The sequence below is a fragment of the Ursus maritimus genome, unplaced genomic scaffold, assembly GCF_017311325.1.
Source record: "Ursus maritimus isolate PB19 unplaced genomic scaffold, ASM1731132v1 scaffold_15, whole genome shotgun sequence".
Classification (NCBI taxonomy): Eukaryota; Metazoa; Chordata; class Mammalia; order Carnivora; family Ursidae; genus Ursus; species Ursus maritimus.
In genome coordinates this window covers 6,031,940-6,051,701 of record NW_024423897.1, presented here as the reverse complement: position 1 = coordinate 6,051,701, position 19,762 = coordinate 6,031,940, and the positions used below count along the sequence as shown (strand labels likewise).

The 19,762-nt window shown below is 44.7% G+C and overlaps 1 protein-coding gene across 5 annotated transcripts in view; it reads left to right on the top strand.

The window, feature by feature from the left end:
• The window catches only part of DOCK2 (dedicator of cytokinesis 2), a 407,128-nt gene that overhangs the window by 287,432 nt on the left and 99,934 nt on the right, over positions 1 to 19,762 (top strand). The gene's annotated exons all lie outside the window — the stretch shown is intronic.

Genomic DNA, 19,762 nt, shown 5'->3' with positions numbered 1-19,762 from the left:
AATAAAAGAAAAAAATCCACCAGAGGACTAAAAGTTCTCATTTTTTCAAATAAAAAATTCACCGTAACAGAGCTTTCTGCATGCAGCACTGGGAAGAGACCCTGTTCGTATTCTCCTAACTTCCTCATTTGACAGTGTTTTGGGTACCGACTATGTGCTTGGTGCTCTGCTGGTACTGGATATGCAGAAACCAAGGCAGCATGACCCTGTCCCCACATAATTCAGTCTATGGCCTGATTCTCTCTTCTGGATAATTCCGACTATGATTCCCCTTTAAACAAAGGACAGAGAAGCAGCCGTGAGTCAGATTTGTACCACTAGCCTAATGCAGGTGCCCTGTTCTTCTCAAAGCCCCCCACAGGTGGGATCTGAGCCAGGTGATCCCAGAGACCTGCCAGGCTGAGAAGGTCATGTGCTATTTGAGCACATGAGACCATGCAGGAGTAGACAAAACTGGTGTGTTAGCCAAAGAAACTTTGCAAAGGGGTGAAAAGCTTTTCGTCATCCCATGGATACATATCAGGGCTCTGGTCAGCCTTGCCCTTGGAATTTTGACATGCTTAGTAAGGCGCTGTCATCACCTTTTCCATCCTGGGAGTTGTCACATGTAGAGAGTGAAGCCAGACTAGGTAAGGAAGGAATGGGCAGATGGATAGATATTTAATAGATATTTAAATATATAGCAAAAGTCTGGAAGGATGCCCACCAAACTGTTAACAGTGGACACACACGGAGAGGGGGTCAGAGAGAGAGAGAGAGAGAGGGAGAGGAGTAGGTTGGTTGTGGGAAAGGGAGGGCTTTACTTCCTATTCACGATACTTATTAATGGAATTACTTGAACAATACATATATATTCCTATTATAAAAGAGAGTTTGGGTTTTGGAATAAGAGCAGAGTATAAGTCCTAGCTTCCACTGCTTCTAAGAGCTATGTGACCCTGGGCAAATTATTTCAATTCTTTAAACTCCAAATCCCTTGTTTATAAGATGAGGTTTGTTGTGCGGATTGAATGAGATTAAGTACTGTATAAAATGCTGACGGAGCTGTCAATGGCTATCAGCACTTTTTTCAAAAACAATATTTTTTGCATTATTACTAGCATGCAGGTGGGGCTGAGAGTGAGCTAGAGAGGAGACATGGAGGGCAGAGGAACACCACAGGGGAGACATTAGCAGCAGGGCTGAGCAAGGGATGGAGGCTTTTGATGCCATGTAAATTGCACTCCTAATTTGTAGAGCTGTGCCAGCACTTGTCTTCTCCTCTGGAAACACCCAGGGTCACCAGGCATCTTGTACAGTGGAGTGGCTCTAAGCATGGGCCTGGCCCAGTTGGTTTCCTGCCCGAGCTGTGCTGATAACTGACCAGTGTCCTTGGAAAGGTTACTTACCCCTATGTCAGATTCCTTGCCTACAACATGGGAATAGTTTCTAATTCAAAGATGGTCTCGAGAATTCAATGAGCTAGTACACACGAAAGGTTCAGAAACAGAGCTTGGCACAGAGTAAGTGCTTAATAAATATTAGTTCTTGGTATTATATACTCTGGTACTAGTGCAGTTTTGAGATTTTAAAGGCTCTAGGCATTCTCATTTTTGGAGATTCTACTTCACATCTTCTCAAACACAGTGAAAGTTACCCACATTCCACATTCATATTTTTTTGTGGTAAAATATTTAAAATGGATTTTTTTTTATTATTTGGCTGTTGAAAGCATTTGGCTGTAACTCATGGCTATAAGCCCTCAACAATCACTAGGCATATTGAAAATTATCTCAAAGTGAAAAATCCTGAGGAACAAGTTGCTTTTAAATATAATGAAAATTTTTTATGAATACCCAACTTAACAATTAATGGTATTTACATAATGTTGCGTTATGTAGGCATTTAATTAAACACTTGCTTGTTTTGATTTTGCAGTTTTCCTTTTATATTTTAAAGTCAATTTTTTTGTGTGTGTGTCCAGGACTCAGTCAAGGTAATTGTCACAAGCTGTCAACTAGTGGCGAGAAAGAGTCTTCTTACCTCCCTGCCCCCAGCTGTGGCTCAGCAATCAGATGGGACTTGGCCTCAGAAGGGACCCGTGGGTTCATCTATTCCTGATTTCCCATTTCATGAATGGGGAAACTGAGCTCCAAGGAAGGGAATGACTTGCCCAAAAGATAGTTGATTCTCCAAATGCAGAGTCCTGGACCTTTCCAAACTTGTTTTTTTACACATCTTCATGGGGCTGGCTCCCAAAGTCCAGGGGAGTGACTACATGACTGGTCAAGGTTGCTGATGCCTGGAAAGGCTCAGATGCACATGTGTGCAACCCAATGACTAAATCGATAGTGACTTGAACCATCAGCCAGGGAAGTGTCCATGAAATACGAGCAGGTATTTTCACCGGTTGTTAGAACTTAGCAGGGGCATTAGAAATCAATTGCTGACAGTGCCTCTTGTGACTGGCAAATCTCCAAGATTTGGGAGGGAGTGGAAGGGCGATTGCAGGCCCCCACAGGCCAAGAGCAAACCTGGGCAGAGCTAAGCACTTTTGTGCCCTCCTGAGCCTTACAGAGATTCAGAAATGATGGAAAGCTGGGGAACTGCGTGGTCATTCCCAGAGGAGGTGAGAATGCCAGGCTTTTCCATCTACTTAGGGCTCAAAGTGGTCCTGGAGGAGAGAAAGGGGAAATGCCCCTGCCCAGGACCACTGAGGACAGAAGGTCATTTGGACAGTGCCAGGGCATACTCAGAGAGTGATGTGTCTTTCTTTCCATTAGGAGGGTTCTGGGCTCCAACACTTAACTGAGCATATTCAATAAGTGCTAGTAAGTAAAAAAGGAAGAGAGGGAGACTACCTCTGTATTCTTCTTCAGTGGACAGACTTAGCCAGGGGACCTTGCTGTAAAAACCTGGTTAAACAAAGTCTATTTACAAACAGTGTATTTACAAATAGCTACTGTGCAGAAGCTTCATAGATTCAGTTCCTCTCATGTTTCACGGCCAAGGTGGTCTTGCCGGGGCCTGGTCAAGTCCAAGCAAGGCAGATGTACTTTGGGCAACTAATGTGCCTCCACCTGGGCCATCGGGGTCCGAAGAAAGAACAAGACACGACTCTGGACCTTAAGGAATCAAAGAGTTAGGTGAGGGTGAGGAGACTCAGATCTGCAAAGGGCAGGGCCCTGGGTTGGGATCTGCAGCCTGGATGGTCTTCCCAGTTTTGCCACAAATTTGCGGCACATTTTTGGTCAAGTCACTTTAGTTCCCAGAGCCTCAGCTTTCTCCTCTGTCCTGTAAGGGCGGGACTTGATGACCTCTACAGTCTATCCTAGTTCAACAAGTGCTATGCTACATGGCAAAAATTACAGTTGCTACTTTAAGTGTGTCCAAGAAAAGGGTTCTCAGAGATGGACTGCATGTGTGAGAACAACTAAAACAGAATTAGGGAAAGTGTTCAACCACAAGTGAGGTTATTAACCCAAGAGACTGCCCCAGATCTCACAGGAGTCCTCAATGCAAGGCTAAGATCCACCTGAAATCCACCCTCTTCCCGCAGGTCCCTCCCTCTTGAGTTGTATTAGAACTCAAAGAGTATGGAAGTTACCTTCAGGCTCTCAGATAGGATGCAGGTTAGAATTAAGGAAGGACTTCTAGACAAATGCTTTAAGAGGCATAAGCATGTAACCAAACAAGGAGAAAGGTGTCATCTACTTTTTAAAAGCCTTAAGATGCTGGGCACAGGTATATTTTGCATTCCTGAAAAGCTGTGTGCTAAGAAAATGCATTGAATCAATCCCATTTAAAATGCACCAAGAGTGCTCACTATTTAAAGGCACTGGCATGCCCTCAAGTTCACCTGTTTGTAAATACAGACTTTGTTTAACCAGGTTTTTAAAGTGAGTTTCCTTGACTGAATCTCTCTGGCCAAGAAGAGGGCAAATGCAGTCTTTCTCAGAGGTAGAGAAATGGATTCGATTCATTCTCAAGATTTCTTTCAGACCTGTAAGTCTGGGAATGCTTCACACATAAGGCAACTCACAAGACCTTGGCTGGCATGCCTGGTTTCTGTCCCTGGATGATCTGTAGAACGAACACATCTCTCTGAGCACGTCTCAATCAACAGCACTGGGCGGGGTTTCTCCCGGAGGGCTCGGGCTGGGCCCCCCTCTGAGGGTTGGGCAGAATTTGGGATTCTGTTCCAGCTCCATTGACTCTGTCCTTGGTGCATTCCAGTAATGAGACTGTAAGAGCATGAGGGTGGAAACTGTGTGGGGTTTTGCTTCTCAGTGTCTGGTGTGTAGCAAGCACTCGATAAATAGTGGTGAGTAAATGAATGAAAATGGGCACCATCAGTACTAGTTTGCTGTGTGACCTATAGCCAGTCACTTAACTGCTCTGAGCCCCAGTTTCTACATCCATATCGTGGGGGGAATAGTAAGAGTTTCTACCACGTGAGATCGTTGTGAGGATTAAATGAGACCGGAGGTAGAAAGCACTTAACACATTGCCTGATATATAAGGACTTGACCAGAGTTAGCTATTACTATTCTTTCAGCGTAATGCTAGTGCTTATTTTGTCCTTGCACAGCCCTGTGAGGATAAGTATAACTATCCCCACTTAGCAGATGAGAAAACCGAGGCTCAGAGGTGTCAGGTGCCTGCCCAAGGTCGCAGGGGGAGCTGGACCTCTTTTCACTGCTGAACAGTCAGTGAATGAAAACCTCAGGACTTCCTTCCTGCTAATGGAGCAGCAGAGGCAATGCACTAGGAAGGCTCAGGACTTGGGACTCCTGGCTTTTCCAGACTTCCAGAGTGTCCTGGTTTGGTGGGATGAAGAGCTTTCACCTTCCCAGGTTCCTGATCTGTTCACGGCCCTGTTAGCTCTAGGGTTGGTGGGGTTCCTGTTACTGCCACTGTTCCTCCTCACCCTCTTAACCAGCCCCTGCTGGCGGGCATTTATTATTTCCTTAAACAAGCCTGCTCACAGAGACACAGTGGGTTCAGCAGCAGAAGGGGAGGTTTCTACTGCAAAGTCCACCCTGAGCAAGCACAGCGCCAGGGGAGGCCCTGCCAGCTCACCTCAGCTGAGACGCTGGTGCGCTGCGCTCTTGAAAATTAAAGCAGCACAGGCACATTTAAAATTCATCTGGTGGATATTCTCCCTGAACAGAGTGGACGGACGTGCATGTGGGAAACGTGATGTCCACACATGCACATAGACGAACAAAGCATGGCCTTTAGTCAGCTTGCTTATCTGCCCTCACGGTGGGGAAGGAACACGCAGATGCTCTAGAAGCTTTGCTTTGCAGGAAAAGGAACCTACCACGTTCGCACCTTGCTGCACTTTTGTTAATGAGGAACTTCTGAGACTATTAGATACCATCTTTGCTTTCCCTCCCCATCTAAGTTTGGATTTCTAGGAGCAATGAAAAGCCCCGGAGGTGGGCGAACAAGAGCAAGGCAAACAGAATGTCTGAAAACCCCTTCATCCAAATAATAGTGCTGATGGTTTAGAGTGTTCTCATTGAAATCCTCGTATGCACATTTAGTTTATAGCTCTCCGTACACATACAGTGTGGCTGTTCCCTTCAGCAGCCCCACTCCTTCTTATTGGTAAAAGAGAGGACAAAGGGGATATTTTTTCCCCTTTTGGGGGGTATGAATTTGCAGCATGTGGTTTAAATATTCATTTTATAAGAACAATGTCACATTTTAAGATTCAGTATTAGGCATAGAGTTCTCTTAAAGATTGTTAAATAAGTGCTAAGGCCAGGAGAAAAGCTGGTGTGACAGCAATGCCCAGCAATAGAGAGGTTAATCACGCAGAGGAGGCTGTCATTCACCAGGCACCCAGTCACCCTAATAATTGACACGGGGTTAAGGGTTCTCACCTTTGTTCTCTTTTTTGCCAAAAATACTTAAGACAGTGGGAAAATATATATATAAAGTATGCTTTGTGTCCCTCAAATGATTGTGTTTTACCAGCACGACCAGCTCGTGGTCGGTTTGGTAAGGAATCGCATAGGTTCCCAGGATCGAGATCAAATAGATTCCAGGAATAAATTACTGACTTCCAAAGTATTTAAGCTTATGACAGGGCAGAAACAACAGATGAAAATTTAGGTAGCCTTGCAGAATATTCCAGTGAGCAGGAGTGGGTGTGTATGAGAAGCGTAAACTTCTCAGAATATTTTAGGGGAATCAGAAGCAGAACTGGTTCAATGTCTTGCTGTTACAAGAAAAACATGTATAGCCCTACATGAGAAAGAACTTTTTAACAATTCTATCTACAGGAAAAGGGAATTCCTGATTAGGTGGGCAGTTCCTACCTTCTTGAGTTATTTAAGCTGAGGTCACTGGATCTTTTCCTGGGGATGCTGCACAGGGCATCATGCATGAGGGTGAGCACTGGCCTTAGACAGTCCTTCCGGTTCCGAGATCCTCTGACTTTATGTTTCTTATTCTCGGCCAGGTATTTTATTAACAAACGTTATCCTCTCTGTGCCTTCCACATCATAAAATTCATCATAGATCTAGGAAGACCAAGAAAGAGTTGTGTGGACACCAGGTACCCAGAAGGAAAAACATGAAATGTAATGACAGGATGGAAAAGGTGATTTGGACTGGAAAGGAGGAAACAGAAGCATCCCAGAGAGCCAGGCTAATCCTCAGAAGAAGGGCAAACAGTTGCTTGGATTCTATGGAGGTCCAGATAATAATAAATGGAGCTAAATTAAATTAAACCAGTACAAAGCTAGATCATCAGAAGGCAGAATGTTGGATCCCATGCTTTCAGTCTCCTAGAGAATTGCCTTTATTGAGGGTGGGTACGAGCATAGTCACTTCGAGCTACACTTGTTGCTTTTGTGAAACTGATTAAGTTCAGTTCTACCTGCTTCTCTAAGTCCTTTTGTAAGGACTCATGATAAATTCCTGCCAGTGTACAGTTACAGGGGAGAAAATAATGTAGTTTCTGCAGAAAGCTGTTCTTGCTTTCCATGTCTGAAAGGTAAAACTGTATAAATCGATACATTTCCTTTTTCTTCTGCCTTAGCTACGGAGAACTCAGAGCCGGATCCCCAGGTGCTTACATCTGCTCAGGGGTGGTACCTGAGGGTCACTTCTTCTGCTTCTTGTAATAGCTAACTCACTTCAGGACACTGATAATATGTCTTATGTTTTAATCTCTTATTCACCTCACGTCTTACGGAAAGTGAGTAGGCTAAGCTATCATATATTCAAGATGAAACAGAATAAAAGGGAGAACTATCCATTGTAAAGGGACATGAGATCCTAGGATAGGTTTTCAATATGGACTGGAGAATTCCTGTCACTGGAGAGGACCAGTAAAGGAAGGTGAATCATTGGAGTCAACATTCTTGGTCATCATCTCATTATTCACTTCCACCAGTCTTGTGCAATATTTAAACCTGTGTAACAGTCATCAGCTACCCCAGTACATTACATTGGTAGGTGCTGGCAATTAGAGCCAGTTTAGGTCAACCAGTTGTCTATTTGCAATTTCATGAGCATAGATAAGTTTGGTCATATGTCCTATGATTGTCATTGGTTATAAGATGAGGAACATTAAATGGGGGACCTCCTGAGGGCAGGAAATGGATAATTTTTATCACTGATTTCTCTGCATCCTAGCATAAAAGCTGTCAGATTTCTGGGATCTGTGAAGGTTTGTTGAATTAAATTAAAGTGAACTGAATATAATTGAAATGACTTGAACTTCACTGAACAGAACTAAATTGAATTGCTTAATCTTGCTTTATATCAGGGGAATGTCTCACCTTTGCCAGCTAATCAACTCTAACAACAGAGCAAAAATAAACATAGCATGCTGAGCATAATGTTTAGAATTTAAACATGTTCATTCAAAAAATATTTATTATGCTTCTCTTAATTCAGGCACTCTGTTCGGTGCTGGGAAGACATTGGTGAACTAGGCAGACATTGTCCCTGCCCTTGAGGAGCTCCACCTAGGAAAGGAAACAAGCACTAAATCTGTCAATGCATAAACAAATATCTAATTAAGAATTGTGACAAGTGATGATAAGGAAAAAATATAAAGTTTTTGTGGGAAGAATTAAATGAGAAGCCTTTTAGAACAAACTAACTTGTCCAACTTAGAGAAAGACAGTGTGTCTGGACAGAGTAGTGGAAGATGAAATCAAAGACAAGACTTTAGGTTTTATTGTGGCTAAGTAGAGACATGAGTAATGAGACTCAATTTTTTTTTTAATCGACTCTGGTTTCTCCCTGGAGGGGAGGAAGAAACACTGGAATCAGAGACCAGTTAGGAGGCTATGCTATAGTTCGGGGAGATATAATGGTGGATTGAACGAGGGTAGAGAGAAATGGAGAAAGTCCAGCCATATTTTATACATAGAATTGGAAAGGACTTCGTCAACAGTTAGATGTGGCCAGGAAATTAAAGTGTCAAAGATGCCTGAAGCTTTCTATATAGGCAACTGGTAGGACAGAGGTGCCATTTCCTCTATAAAGAAGAGGATTAGATTTGAAATTAAGTGAGGAGTTGAAGATCAAGAATTTAAATTGAGCATCTTGGGTGTAGGATACCTATAAAATGTTCACCTGGAGTTATCAAATAGGTAGTGGAGTCTATGCAGTCATTCTGTAAATATTTACTGAAAACCCAACTTGTGTCAGGCACCGGAGTGGGTGCAATACAAATTGTATGTAGGACGTAATCCTTGATTTCTAGGAACGTAATACTTATTGCTTAAGATGACATATTAGAAAATATTACACAAGAAGAAAGGAAATGATTTTTTAAAATCATTAGAGAGAGAAGAAGTAGGGCTGTGAGTTGAAAGGGGAAGAAAAGCGCTGTCTGCTGAGATGGTGAATGGTGGGCATCAAGGTAGAAGTCAGAGTGAGGAGATGGGCATGAGGCCAGACTCAGGGTGAGGCAGAATTCTTATTGCCCAGAACAGAGAAAGCTTTAGCACCTGTAGCTACCCGGGCCATGTTTTGCCACCATCACCCAGGTAGGTTTGGTCTAGGAGGTGGAAGGGTGTTAGCCTGTCAGCTCCAGTTGGGCTAAACCCAAGAGTGTGAGAATTGATGTTTTGGTGGTTAAAATGAGGGTCTGGAGGAAACCTACCCACCATGAAGAAGCTGAGGGACATTGGCCAGGTTTGGTCTGGAGAAACTGATGTTTCTCTTCCTTAGAAGTGAGGAGAACAGAAGTGGACCTTTGGCTGGCTCTGTGGTCCCAGCCTCTGTCCCTGGATTTCCACGGGATGGCCCTGGAACATCTGTATCGGGAAACAAATCACCCCGCCCCTTTGTTCAGTGTTCATAAGGTACTGTTGCTTTCGCCTAAGGAAATTTGGGAAGGGCCAAGAATGTTCTTCAAAAAGTGCCTCTTGAAAATAGTTCAGGGTGTAGTGAGTATAAATTTACATCCATGAACCGTTGTGAGATACGAGATGACAAATCCCTGACTTTCCCTAAATGAGATGAAGTCTAACCCGGAGCAGCCCTGGCCTGACTCAACTAGCATTCTCAAAGACTCAATCTCAGCTTCTGTCATCCCACCCAGAGAGTCATAGAGAAGTCCCTGGGATCTTATGCCCAGGGAACATTCTTGGAGATCCCTCTGGTCTCAGGTACTCCCTGGTCACAGCTGATTTAGCCCATCATACAATCATGCATGTTGCTAATGTGAAGGCTTTGCTGATTCAGTACTGCTGGGACCAGCCATCTAGGGGCACAATTCCCTTGGACACACAAGAGTTACTATCTTTGCTACTTATAACCTCAACCTACCACCCCCCTTCTAGTGTTGGGAGTCTCTTTTCACCCTTTTTTCCTTAATCTCTGCCTTCTTCTCCCTCATTGTGTCTTGTGTCCCCCTTTACTTCTTCCTGGCCTCAGTTGCTCACTAGGTCTGCTTTGCCCCAAAGCTCTCTAAGGCAGTGATTCTTGAATATTATTGCCCATCAGAGCCCCCTTAGAAGGCTTGTTAAACAGAAGTCACTGGTCCTGCTCCCAAGGTTCTGACTCAGCAGGACTGGTGTGGGGCCTGAGAATGCGCATTTCAAACAAGGTTCTAGGTGAAACTGATGCTGTGGTTCACACTGAGAACACTCCTCCAAGGAGAGGGAACAAAATTCCTGGCTACCCTTATGGAACTGGCAGGGAGAGGGGAGGGAGAAGGGAAGGGAAGTTACAGGAAGATTGAAGCACAAATATTTCAATTAATCACTATGCCACCCACCATCTCGTATTGAATGATAAAATTATATTGACCAAAACATGATTTAGATGCACATTTTGGGGGAACTCTTGTATTTGGTGAAGAAGACCCAGGGGGATTACATTGTACCTTTTATCCCTGGTGACCATGGACCTGTCCTTGTTCACAACTTCTGAGCCTGGAGTTCAGGACCCCTGGCTTGGAACCTGTCTCCCCTGCAACTCATCATGTGATTTTCAGAAAGTTGCTTTGCTCCTATTCCCAAGCTCAGAAAATGAGTTTTCTTTCTGTTGCCTGGACTCATCATTGAGAAGGCTGGCATCATCTGCCTAATGTATTTGCAAGTAAAATGTCCAAGTGGCAGGAGAGAGGCCTGGGAGAGGGACTGCTAGACATGGTGGACTGTGTCAGACAAGCGGGCTGCAGGAGCTCTCAGCCCTCTGGCCAGCTCTTCTGTGGTGAATAGAAACCTGGCAGCATGTCTGCCTGCGGGGCCTCCTGCTGCCTCTCCCACAGCACCTGGGGATGGGGCTGCCCTTGAAAGGGCCGTAGTCAGAGTTATTAAGCCAGAAATTGTCCGTAGCCGTGGCAGTACTGTAGAGAGATCAGGCTAGGGCTGCCCTGACTTAGCATCTTGTCAGGGCCACATAGTAGTTGAGTGTAGCTTTGGACGAGCTACTTTTCTTCTCTGTGCCGAAACTTCCTCATTTGTAAGAGGCAGATGATAATATTACTTACCTCAATGTTGTCGTGGGAATTCAGAGATAGTGTAGGTAAATTGCTTAGCATGTATCTGCCACATGGCTAGTGTACAAATAAAGGGGAGCCTTCATCATTCATAACTATTACTCTGTTCTGGCTATTGGAGTTCAAGTCTTAATTTTCCTCATGGACCGTGAGCTCCTTGAAAGCAGGAGTCAGGTCCGATTCCCTTTTGTATCCATTCATCAAATGGCCAAACATCTGTTGCAGCCCGGCTCTGTGCCAGTCACTGTGCTGGGGGCCCGGCATCCAGCCCCCCACACACTGTGCAGGTGTCGATGAATGGTTAGTGGATCAAAGGGGAGGATTGATGAGCAGGTTACAAAAGGTACTTTTTATTAGACAGCACTGAGTATTAGAGCAGTGCTTCTCAAACTTCAGTGTTTGAGAACTACCTACCTGGGAATTAGATTCGGATTCATCCAGTCTGGATGGGGGCCTGAGAGGCTTCATTTCTACCAAGTTCCCATGTGCCCCTGCTCTTGCTGGTCAGTGAACCATGCTTTGAGTGGCAAGGTACCGGGTGTCTGTGCCTTACCTCACTTATTGATTGCAAAAACCTTATGAGTTTAGGGGCGCCTGGGTGGCACAGCGGTTAAGCATCTGCCTTCAGCTCAGGGCGTGATCCCGGCGTTGTGGAATCGAGCCCCACATCAGGCTCCTCCACTATGAGCCTGCTTCTTCCTCTCCCACTCCCCCTGCTTGTGTTCTCTCTCTCGCTGGCTGTCTCTATCTCTGTCGAATAAATAAATAAAATCTTTAAAAAAAAAACTTATGAGTTTAGAAGTGAGGAAAAGTGAGTTTGTAGGGATTGAGTAGCTTTTTTATGATAGCTGACCAATCTGAAATCAGCGTGGCCTGCCTCATTTTTGTCTATTGGGCTATATTGACTCCCTAAGACCAGAGGTTCTTAGAGTTTGCTGTATATCAGAAATCACCCAGGGAGCATTAAAAATCCTGATGCCTGGGGAATGGGATACCAGGTAATTCTAATGTACAGCAAAGTTTGGGAACCACAACTTGCCAGCCTAACCTCATGCAAAGAATGATAACGGAAGGAACCTATTTCTGCAATGTCTCTAGTTTCAGGCACCAGTCACAGACTTTCAGAATTTGGAACCATGTAATGATGTACTGTATGGTGACTAACATAACGTAATAAAATTAAAAAAAAAAAAGAATTTGGAACCATGGGCCACTTCATTATTTACAGATGTGAAAATTGGGACCTCTTCAGGTTAAAATACTCACCCAAGATTACCCAAATTATTGACGGCAAAGTTGGAACTAAATAGAATCTTAGTTCTCTTAGTTCAGACCTCTTAGTTCCCGTTTTCCATGTGCCTGCTTGTTCTAACCAGCTGTGAAGGTGACAACCCACGTGGGTCCAGTACCAGAGAAGGATTCCAGAAACACAGGCTATTTACTGGAAAGGCATCTTCATGCTCTGCCACCAACCAGAACCTCAGAGACTTAAAAGAGACTGGGGGGCGGTGAGTGAAGAGGGGCGCCCTGGTGAACATCATCTGACATCACAAGAGCAGGACTTTCCTTTTCCTTTACAATAATATCCTGCCAATCCTGAAATGATAGCATGTGACAGATGATGCTGTGAAGTTATAAGGGCTTTAAAATTTCAAAATTAAATGTATAATCCCATTATGATAGGAGCAAAATTAATGGCTTGATTCAGTACAATTAACATTTATTGTCTTAATCATGACATAATGTCAGTTTCATTGGATGCCGCATGTTAAAGATACAGGGAACTGCAAATATGTACAGTCAATTGTTTTTGGCGGGGGGCGGGTGCATTTGACATGACTCAGAGTTGAAGAGCCCAAATCTTAGCTGTTTCTGTGTAGCTTTCCCTTATAACCATTGAAAAATTAACCATGTAACATGCCTGTACTCTTAATTATAACCATCTATTGAGCACTTATTCTGTGAGCACTACATTATCGCCTTGTAAATGTAATCATATTTAATCTATATAACACGCCCCACGAGGCATCCCAAAGCAAATAGTTTAAAGGGGTGTGTGTGCATGTGTGCACGCACACGAATGTGCTGAGGCTGGGAACACCGTGTGGACAGGCAGTCAGAGGTGCCAGGAATATGATCCGGATAAGTGAGTTGGATGGGAATTGGGACATTTCTGTGTGGCCTGATGGTAGAGTTTAAAGGAGCAGGTAGGAAGAGTGGAAGAAGTGAAGTTGGGAACAGACTAGATCATGCAGGGAATTGCATCCTGTGCTAAGAAGTTTGGATTTTTACCCTCAGAGTCAGTGGGATCCATTGAAGATTTTAAGTAGGAGTGAGAGTTAGTCTCATCCCCATTTCAGTATGACCACACTCAGACTGCGGTATGGAGATTACAGGGGGCAGAGCTGGAGGCAGGGTCCGCTTCGGAGGGTGTTGCAATAAGCCAGCTGGCAATGATGGCAGCTTCAATTAGGGCAGTGGGAGTGGGCACGGAGAATAAGCACCTTCAAGACAAAAGTCTAAATCCCTGAGGCTTGGTGATTTATGGAATGGAGCGGGAGGGGGGAGGAGAGAGAGGAGAGAGAGGGAAGGGAGAGAGAAGGAGAGATCAGAATGAAGATCTATGGCTGGACTATTGTCTTGAGGTCCTGAGAAGGAGCACCCAGGGGGGAGGGAGAGAGGCTCCAGAGGGAGGGATGCTGCTGGCGTGATTACGATGAGCTGCCTCCGGGCAGCTGTCCCAGGGGAAATGTCCAGTAGGAAGCTGGACTCCTGGAATTCTCTTTATTGATCAGAAAAGACCCTAAAGCTGTCAACACTTTGTAATATTATGATCTTAAGATAAATGTCCAAAAGAATGACAGCTTGACCCCAATCATAGATTGGTTGTTCTAGCTTGGAATATGACTCAGGGCAATCAGCTAAAAAACAGAAGCCCTGTGGGCACTGGGACAATTAAGAAGACCTTTTTTCTTTTCTTTTTGATCTTTTTTTAATTAATTTTTGAGAGAGTGAATGTGGGGGGAGGGACAGAGGGAAAGGGAGAGAGAGTCTTAAGCAGACTGCACGCTCAGCATGGAGCCCAACACAGGGCTTGATCACACAACCCTGAGATCATGACCTGAACTGAAATTAAGAGTCGGATGCTCAACAGACCGCGCCACCCAGGCGCCCCAAGAAGACCTTTTTTCTTTAAAATCATAGCAAATGAGAAAGTCCCCTCTATCTCTTTGATGGGAGTTGTCTCACTCAGTCTCTCACTCATTTGAAAAACCTTTTACTGAGCACTTTCCATGAGCCAGGCATCGAAGATACAGGATATGGAAGAAGGTGCCTGCCCTTGAGTGCCTCCGGGGCTAGTGGAGAACACAGACACATGGACATATGATTAAGATTCCACGTTACAAGCAGGAGAGTTAGATGTCAATGTTCAGGATCCCCAGATGTTCTTAGACTTTGGAATGCTAAATATTGCCATGGAATAGAGGCAGATACGTGTAGGGTGGTTTTCAGTTTTGAAACTGAAACTTTGATGAATCGTGCAAAATTCATAACTACGGAGAGACCAGGACTTCAAATTAAGTTTTGCAGCTGTTACATTTTTTTTTACTTCATCACTATTCTGACTCCCTCTGTGTCTTTAGGAAGACCACCACCAGAGTCTACTCACTTGATGCTGTGTAGATAGTGATGCATAGAATGAAAGGAGAAAGAATTATTGTAGCAGAGGGAGGGTGTACCTAGCTCTGTCTGGGGCAGAAGAGTATCAGGTGGAATCAGAGAAGGCTTCCTGGAGGAGGGAATGGCACTTGTGTGGGTCTTGAAAAATGAATTGGACTTCATGTTGTGTAACAGAGGGCATCCTTAGCTTGTGCAGACAGCAAAGGAGAGGAGAGAAATTTGGCATGTAAGTTGGAGAGGTGAGGAGAAGCAGGATTCAGATGCTGGGCAGACTAGAATGTCATTCTGGGGAGGTGTGTGGGCTCGAAGGAAGCGGTGGGGAAGAGGCCACACGTGCACATGCCCACAGGGACCAGGCAAGTACATAAAAGAAGAACAAGGTGGAGTGACCAACTGTCCTGGCAAGAGCAGTTTCCTGGGACACGGGACTTCAGTGCTACAACAGACAAGTCCCCGGCAAACCAGGAAGCATATGTCACCCTAGAATGGGGCCAGGCCTGGGATACCTGCAAGTGCATATCCACCCCTCCCAGGCCCTGTGCACATCAGGAGGTAGTCCCCAGTGCTGCCATCTGGGAATGCAGAATGGTATCTCTGGATCTTCCAAGTAGCCAAGAGAAGCTGACAATTCAAAACGTTATGGAAAAGCTGCTGGTTTTTAAATGCTAACCAAAAAGTCAAATGTTTTATTTTTCTAATTTTTTTTATTCTTTCTTTGAGTCTCATTGACACACAAGTCACTTGTTTTAAAAACACCATGCCAGCACAACAAAGCATTTCTCTTCACCATGTGAGTGCCGCGGACTGCCAGGTTGAGGATCTCAGAGCTAAGTGCCATAAGTAAAGCCTCCCACATCCCACCCTGTTCCTGCCCTGAGGCACATTCAGACAATTTTCATTATGCAGAGTGACTTCAGTGATCAATCGTTTGGTTTTTTATAATTTGATGTTCTTAACCAGATTTGGATGCTGGGCACAGAAAGTAATTGATCAAAGCAAGGATGAATAGTGGTAATAGAGACACCCATTCAATTTTTTTGAAAGATGAAATTTGTGCTCAATGGCTTGTTCTTCCCCAAATTTGGAAACCTATGTGGTGAGTAAGATAAGGCACGTGGTGAGTAAGATAAGGCACGTGCATCTCAAGCATCAGCCTTAGTTATTAGTTGAGGTCCATTTATTCTAGGTATCAGGACAACCCCTTGGCTGAGATAGGAAATGAACCGTCACTTTGTTCGTAGGGAACTTGGAGGTCAGGGGCCAGCATCCGGAGGCGGTAGAGAATGGTATATTTGATTTAACACTGTGGTCAGAACAGCTGGGTTCTGACCTGCCGCTTTTGGCAGCTGCGTGACCATGGGGAAACCACCTAACCTCTCTAGTCCGTGGCTTCCCCATTTGTGCTGCAAGAAGACTGGCTTGCAAGGGCTCACAAGGATCACCCTCCGCATCATCTCTCTAATTCTAAGCTTTAACTTTGATTAGACTTTTCCTAGGATTTCTCCAGGCCTGCCAGGGTGAAAGAGTCAGCAGGGGTTTTAAAGAACAAATCAGCCCAGACAACTGTGACGTCTTTTGTTCTTTTCTAGATAGAATTAGTAGATATGGGGTTGTAGTAAGTTGACCTGATATCTGGGCGCCACCAGGCCAGCTCTCTGGATGGCATTTTTATTGTGTCACTTGATCTTTCTTTAATTGAGTGTGGATTAGAACACAGGGGTGGGAGCTGGGTACAGGAAGAGAGCATCAAAGGCAGGGGCTCTGTGGCTGGGGAGACTTCTACTCTGAGAGAGGGGAGGGTGGGGCAGGTGGGGGAGGATCTGCACTCATGCCAAGCTGCAGTGTCACCTTTATTAATGATGACAGGGAGAGGGAGTCAGCAGGCAGCTAATGCGGACTGCAGAGGAGTAATTGGAAGGTGTTGTTACCATTCCAAAGGACAGGGAAGTGGAAGTGGGACAAATGGGAATTTAAAAGGAGGAAGGTGAGCAAAGGGAAAGAATGAAAAAAAAAAAAGGAGTATGATGTCATTTGGAAAATTGCAAACCAATAAATCAATGAGGTATCATTCCTGGGGCAGAAAGGAAATGGCCTAAGGAGCCAGCCTGTCGGGGAAGCTGGGGGCTGACAGGAAACACAAGATCAGTAGGCAGTGCAGTGTCCTCATCAGGAGGTCACCTGGAACCTGAGCCCCAGGAATGGTCTTCCACTCCATTCTGCCCCTCTTCCTTGAGGCTCCCCCCGCCCCATGAACGACATCAGAAGGAATGCTCTATCCAAAAGGGCTTTACAGGAGCTCATTAATGTGAACCCTTGGAGTCAGCTTTTCAAACAGTTATCTCTGAGTTCAGCTTCATAGGATTTTTTTCATCATTGGAATCAGTTTCATAAAAGCCAGAGCATGATGATTCTGCCAGTTTTTACTGTTAACAGATGAAATAGTACTCTCTTTATAGAAATGAAGAGCAAGGACTTTGAGTAGCTTTCTTTCATTCTCAAGCCCTTGTCAGCAGAGCTGGCCCGAAGGCAACCCAGTAGGCAGGTGCCTGCATGGCATCCCATTACCTGCAGATCAAGGTTCAAAGCCCTCAGCCTGGCATTCAAGGCCCTTCCAGTCTGTCCCTCCAAATATTTCTCGTGATCTCCCTCTATGAACTTCGGCTGTACCAAAACACTCTGCTCATTTCCACGTCTGCGTCTTTCCTCATCTTGTTCCATGTACAAAAGTGGGACGGCAATTTCTCAGCATCTCCACTCTCCCTCCCCCTCCCTTGCCTAGAGCAGACATCACTAATCAATCAACACCTTAGAATCATTTCCCACATAGCTCTTTAGGCAGTTACTACCAATCAATCAAATTAATCAAATTATAAAATGAAATATATTTTCTATTATAGATCTAAGATGTCCTTTCCCATTTTTATCTTAATCTCTTTCAATCACATAGTTCCTCAAACCCCCATGTGGTCTGTGAAATTTTCACTGAACATTCCTACCCACAAAGGTCATTCCCACTTCTTACAAGCCTAGAGAAACTTTTCTTATAGCACTCATTTTGCACCTGTCATCCGGCATCACAACCTATATCTCTCTACAGATCAGGGTTTCTCAGCTTCGGCAAGAGTGACATTTTGAGCTGGATCCGTCTTTGTTGCCGGGGCTGGCCTGTATACTGTAGGATGTTAGCAGCATCCCCGGCCTTTATGCAACAGATGTCAGTAGCAACCTTCCCCTCTCCCCCAGTTATGACAGATTGCCCTAGTTGAGAATTACTATAGTGATGGATACATTGATAGAGAGAGAGAGATAGGGATAATCTTCTTTATGCTCTGAGGCCTTCAGTGTATAGTAGGAACCCGATATAGCTCCTTACAGATAATAGGTGTTGAGTAAATGTTTGCTAACTGATCGATTAATTGGGAGTGAGGAGTGAAGAACTGTCTGGGAAAGGAGAAAATCCTTCCCCGATGTGGATTAAGAATTACACATCACTATGTCCTTGCTTCAGTTGAGCACTGTGGAGCTGAGCGATCAAGGAGGTATTGCAAAGAGGCCACCTCCACACACCCCCAATCCATTATTATCATACTTGGACCCAAGTAACGGAGCATGCTGGGCCCAGCAGGAGACTTGCAACAGAGACAACTAGACCCATTTGGAGGAGGTTGGGGAGATGTTAGGAGAGCCCTAGTTGGAAAGTTGGGCTGGAAGTTTAAAAATACAATGTGGGAGAGAGACCTTCTTCCCTCTTCTTCATTCCTCATGAAGTAAACACAAGGGGTAAACTAAAGCAATTCTTTTATGCACAGAATAATCACCCCTCCTAAAAACCCTCTTTCCTGGCTGCCTGGTTGTCTGGGAACACATTCGTCCGCCTGCCCCTCCCCTCCTTTAAACGTGGAGGCTTTGTAAAGGGAAACAAAGGGCAGGGAGAGACCGTATAAATCATCATCCGCAGTGCAGCTCTCCAGGTCCCCAGGGAGGTTTAAATCATCCTCCACGAGTCAACCAAAAGCTAACTCTACGCTTCCCCAGCTGATCAACAAGCTGTTCTGGTGAACCAGAGAGAGCTGAGCATTGCAAGAAGGCTTTCTGAGTGCCTCTGCAGAGGACCCCTGCACCCGCCTTCAACTTCATCCTCCCGACAGTGCTAGCTGTAGTACTAGGATCCCTGCTTTGGAGGTGAGAAAAGTGGGGCCAGAGAGATCAAGCAACTTGTCCAAAGTTCCAGGGCATGTTGAAGAGAACTGGCATTTGCTCCCAGGACTTAGGATGTCCCATCCAGTGCCTTCCAGGAAAGCTGTTTCTGTGGGAAGCCAGATAAATTTCCTAGGATGTGGCATTGATGTTCCACTGTGAGCCTCTTGGCCTTCAACCCCCTAAGCAATGCAGAAAACGAGCTGTTATCCTCAGTTGAGATTAAAATCATGGGAGACTCATAAACCATAGAGCACAGTCAGTAAGAGAGCTGGTGCTGTCTATGTAGCTATGTGTCTACCCATATCAACTGGTCTATCTCCCTATACAATCTGCCAAGCTAGCTCCACCCATCCATCCGTTCATCCCTCCATCCAGCCATCCTTCCATCTCTGTGCAGGCACAAGACATTTCTAGAATGCTTCTTAATATTCTAGATGTTTATTGAATTGAAGGGATATTGAACGTTCTCCACATTCAAGGCTAGTTAGTCAGGGAGCACAGTAGCGTAAAATGTTGTGCACTTTTCCTTTCTTCATTGTACTTCGAGGTTTTGCTTAATTTTCCTGTTACTAAGATTACATCATGTTTATAAAACAATAATGTCTTTTTCTTTTTTCTAAAGAAAACAAAAGCATTCTGGGGTCAAGCTGATCTAGGCGAGTCATGTCACCTCTCTGCTTCTTGGTTTCGATCTGTAAAGTCCACATGGTTTTATCAAGATCACCTGGATGTTGGGAGGATTAAATGAGACCAAGCACATATAGTGCTTGGCCCACAGTGAGTGCTCAAGAACTGGTGGCAGTGGTGACCATCAGGATACTTTTTTGCACAGTGTCTGACTCATAAATGCCCAACTAATACTACCTTCTCCTTCTTCCAGTTCTTTTCTTCCCTTGCCACAACCCTACAAAAAGTCCT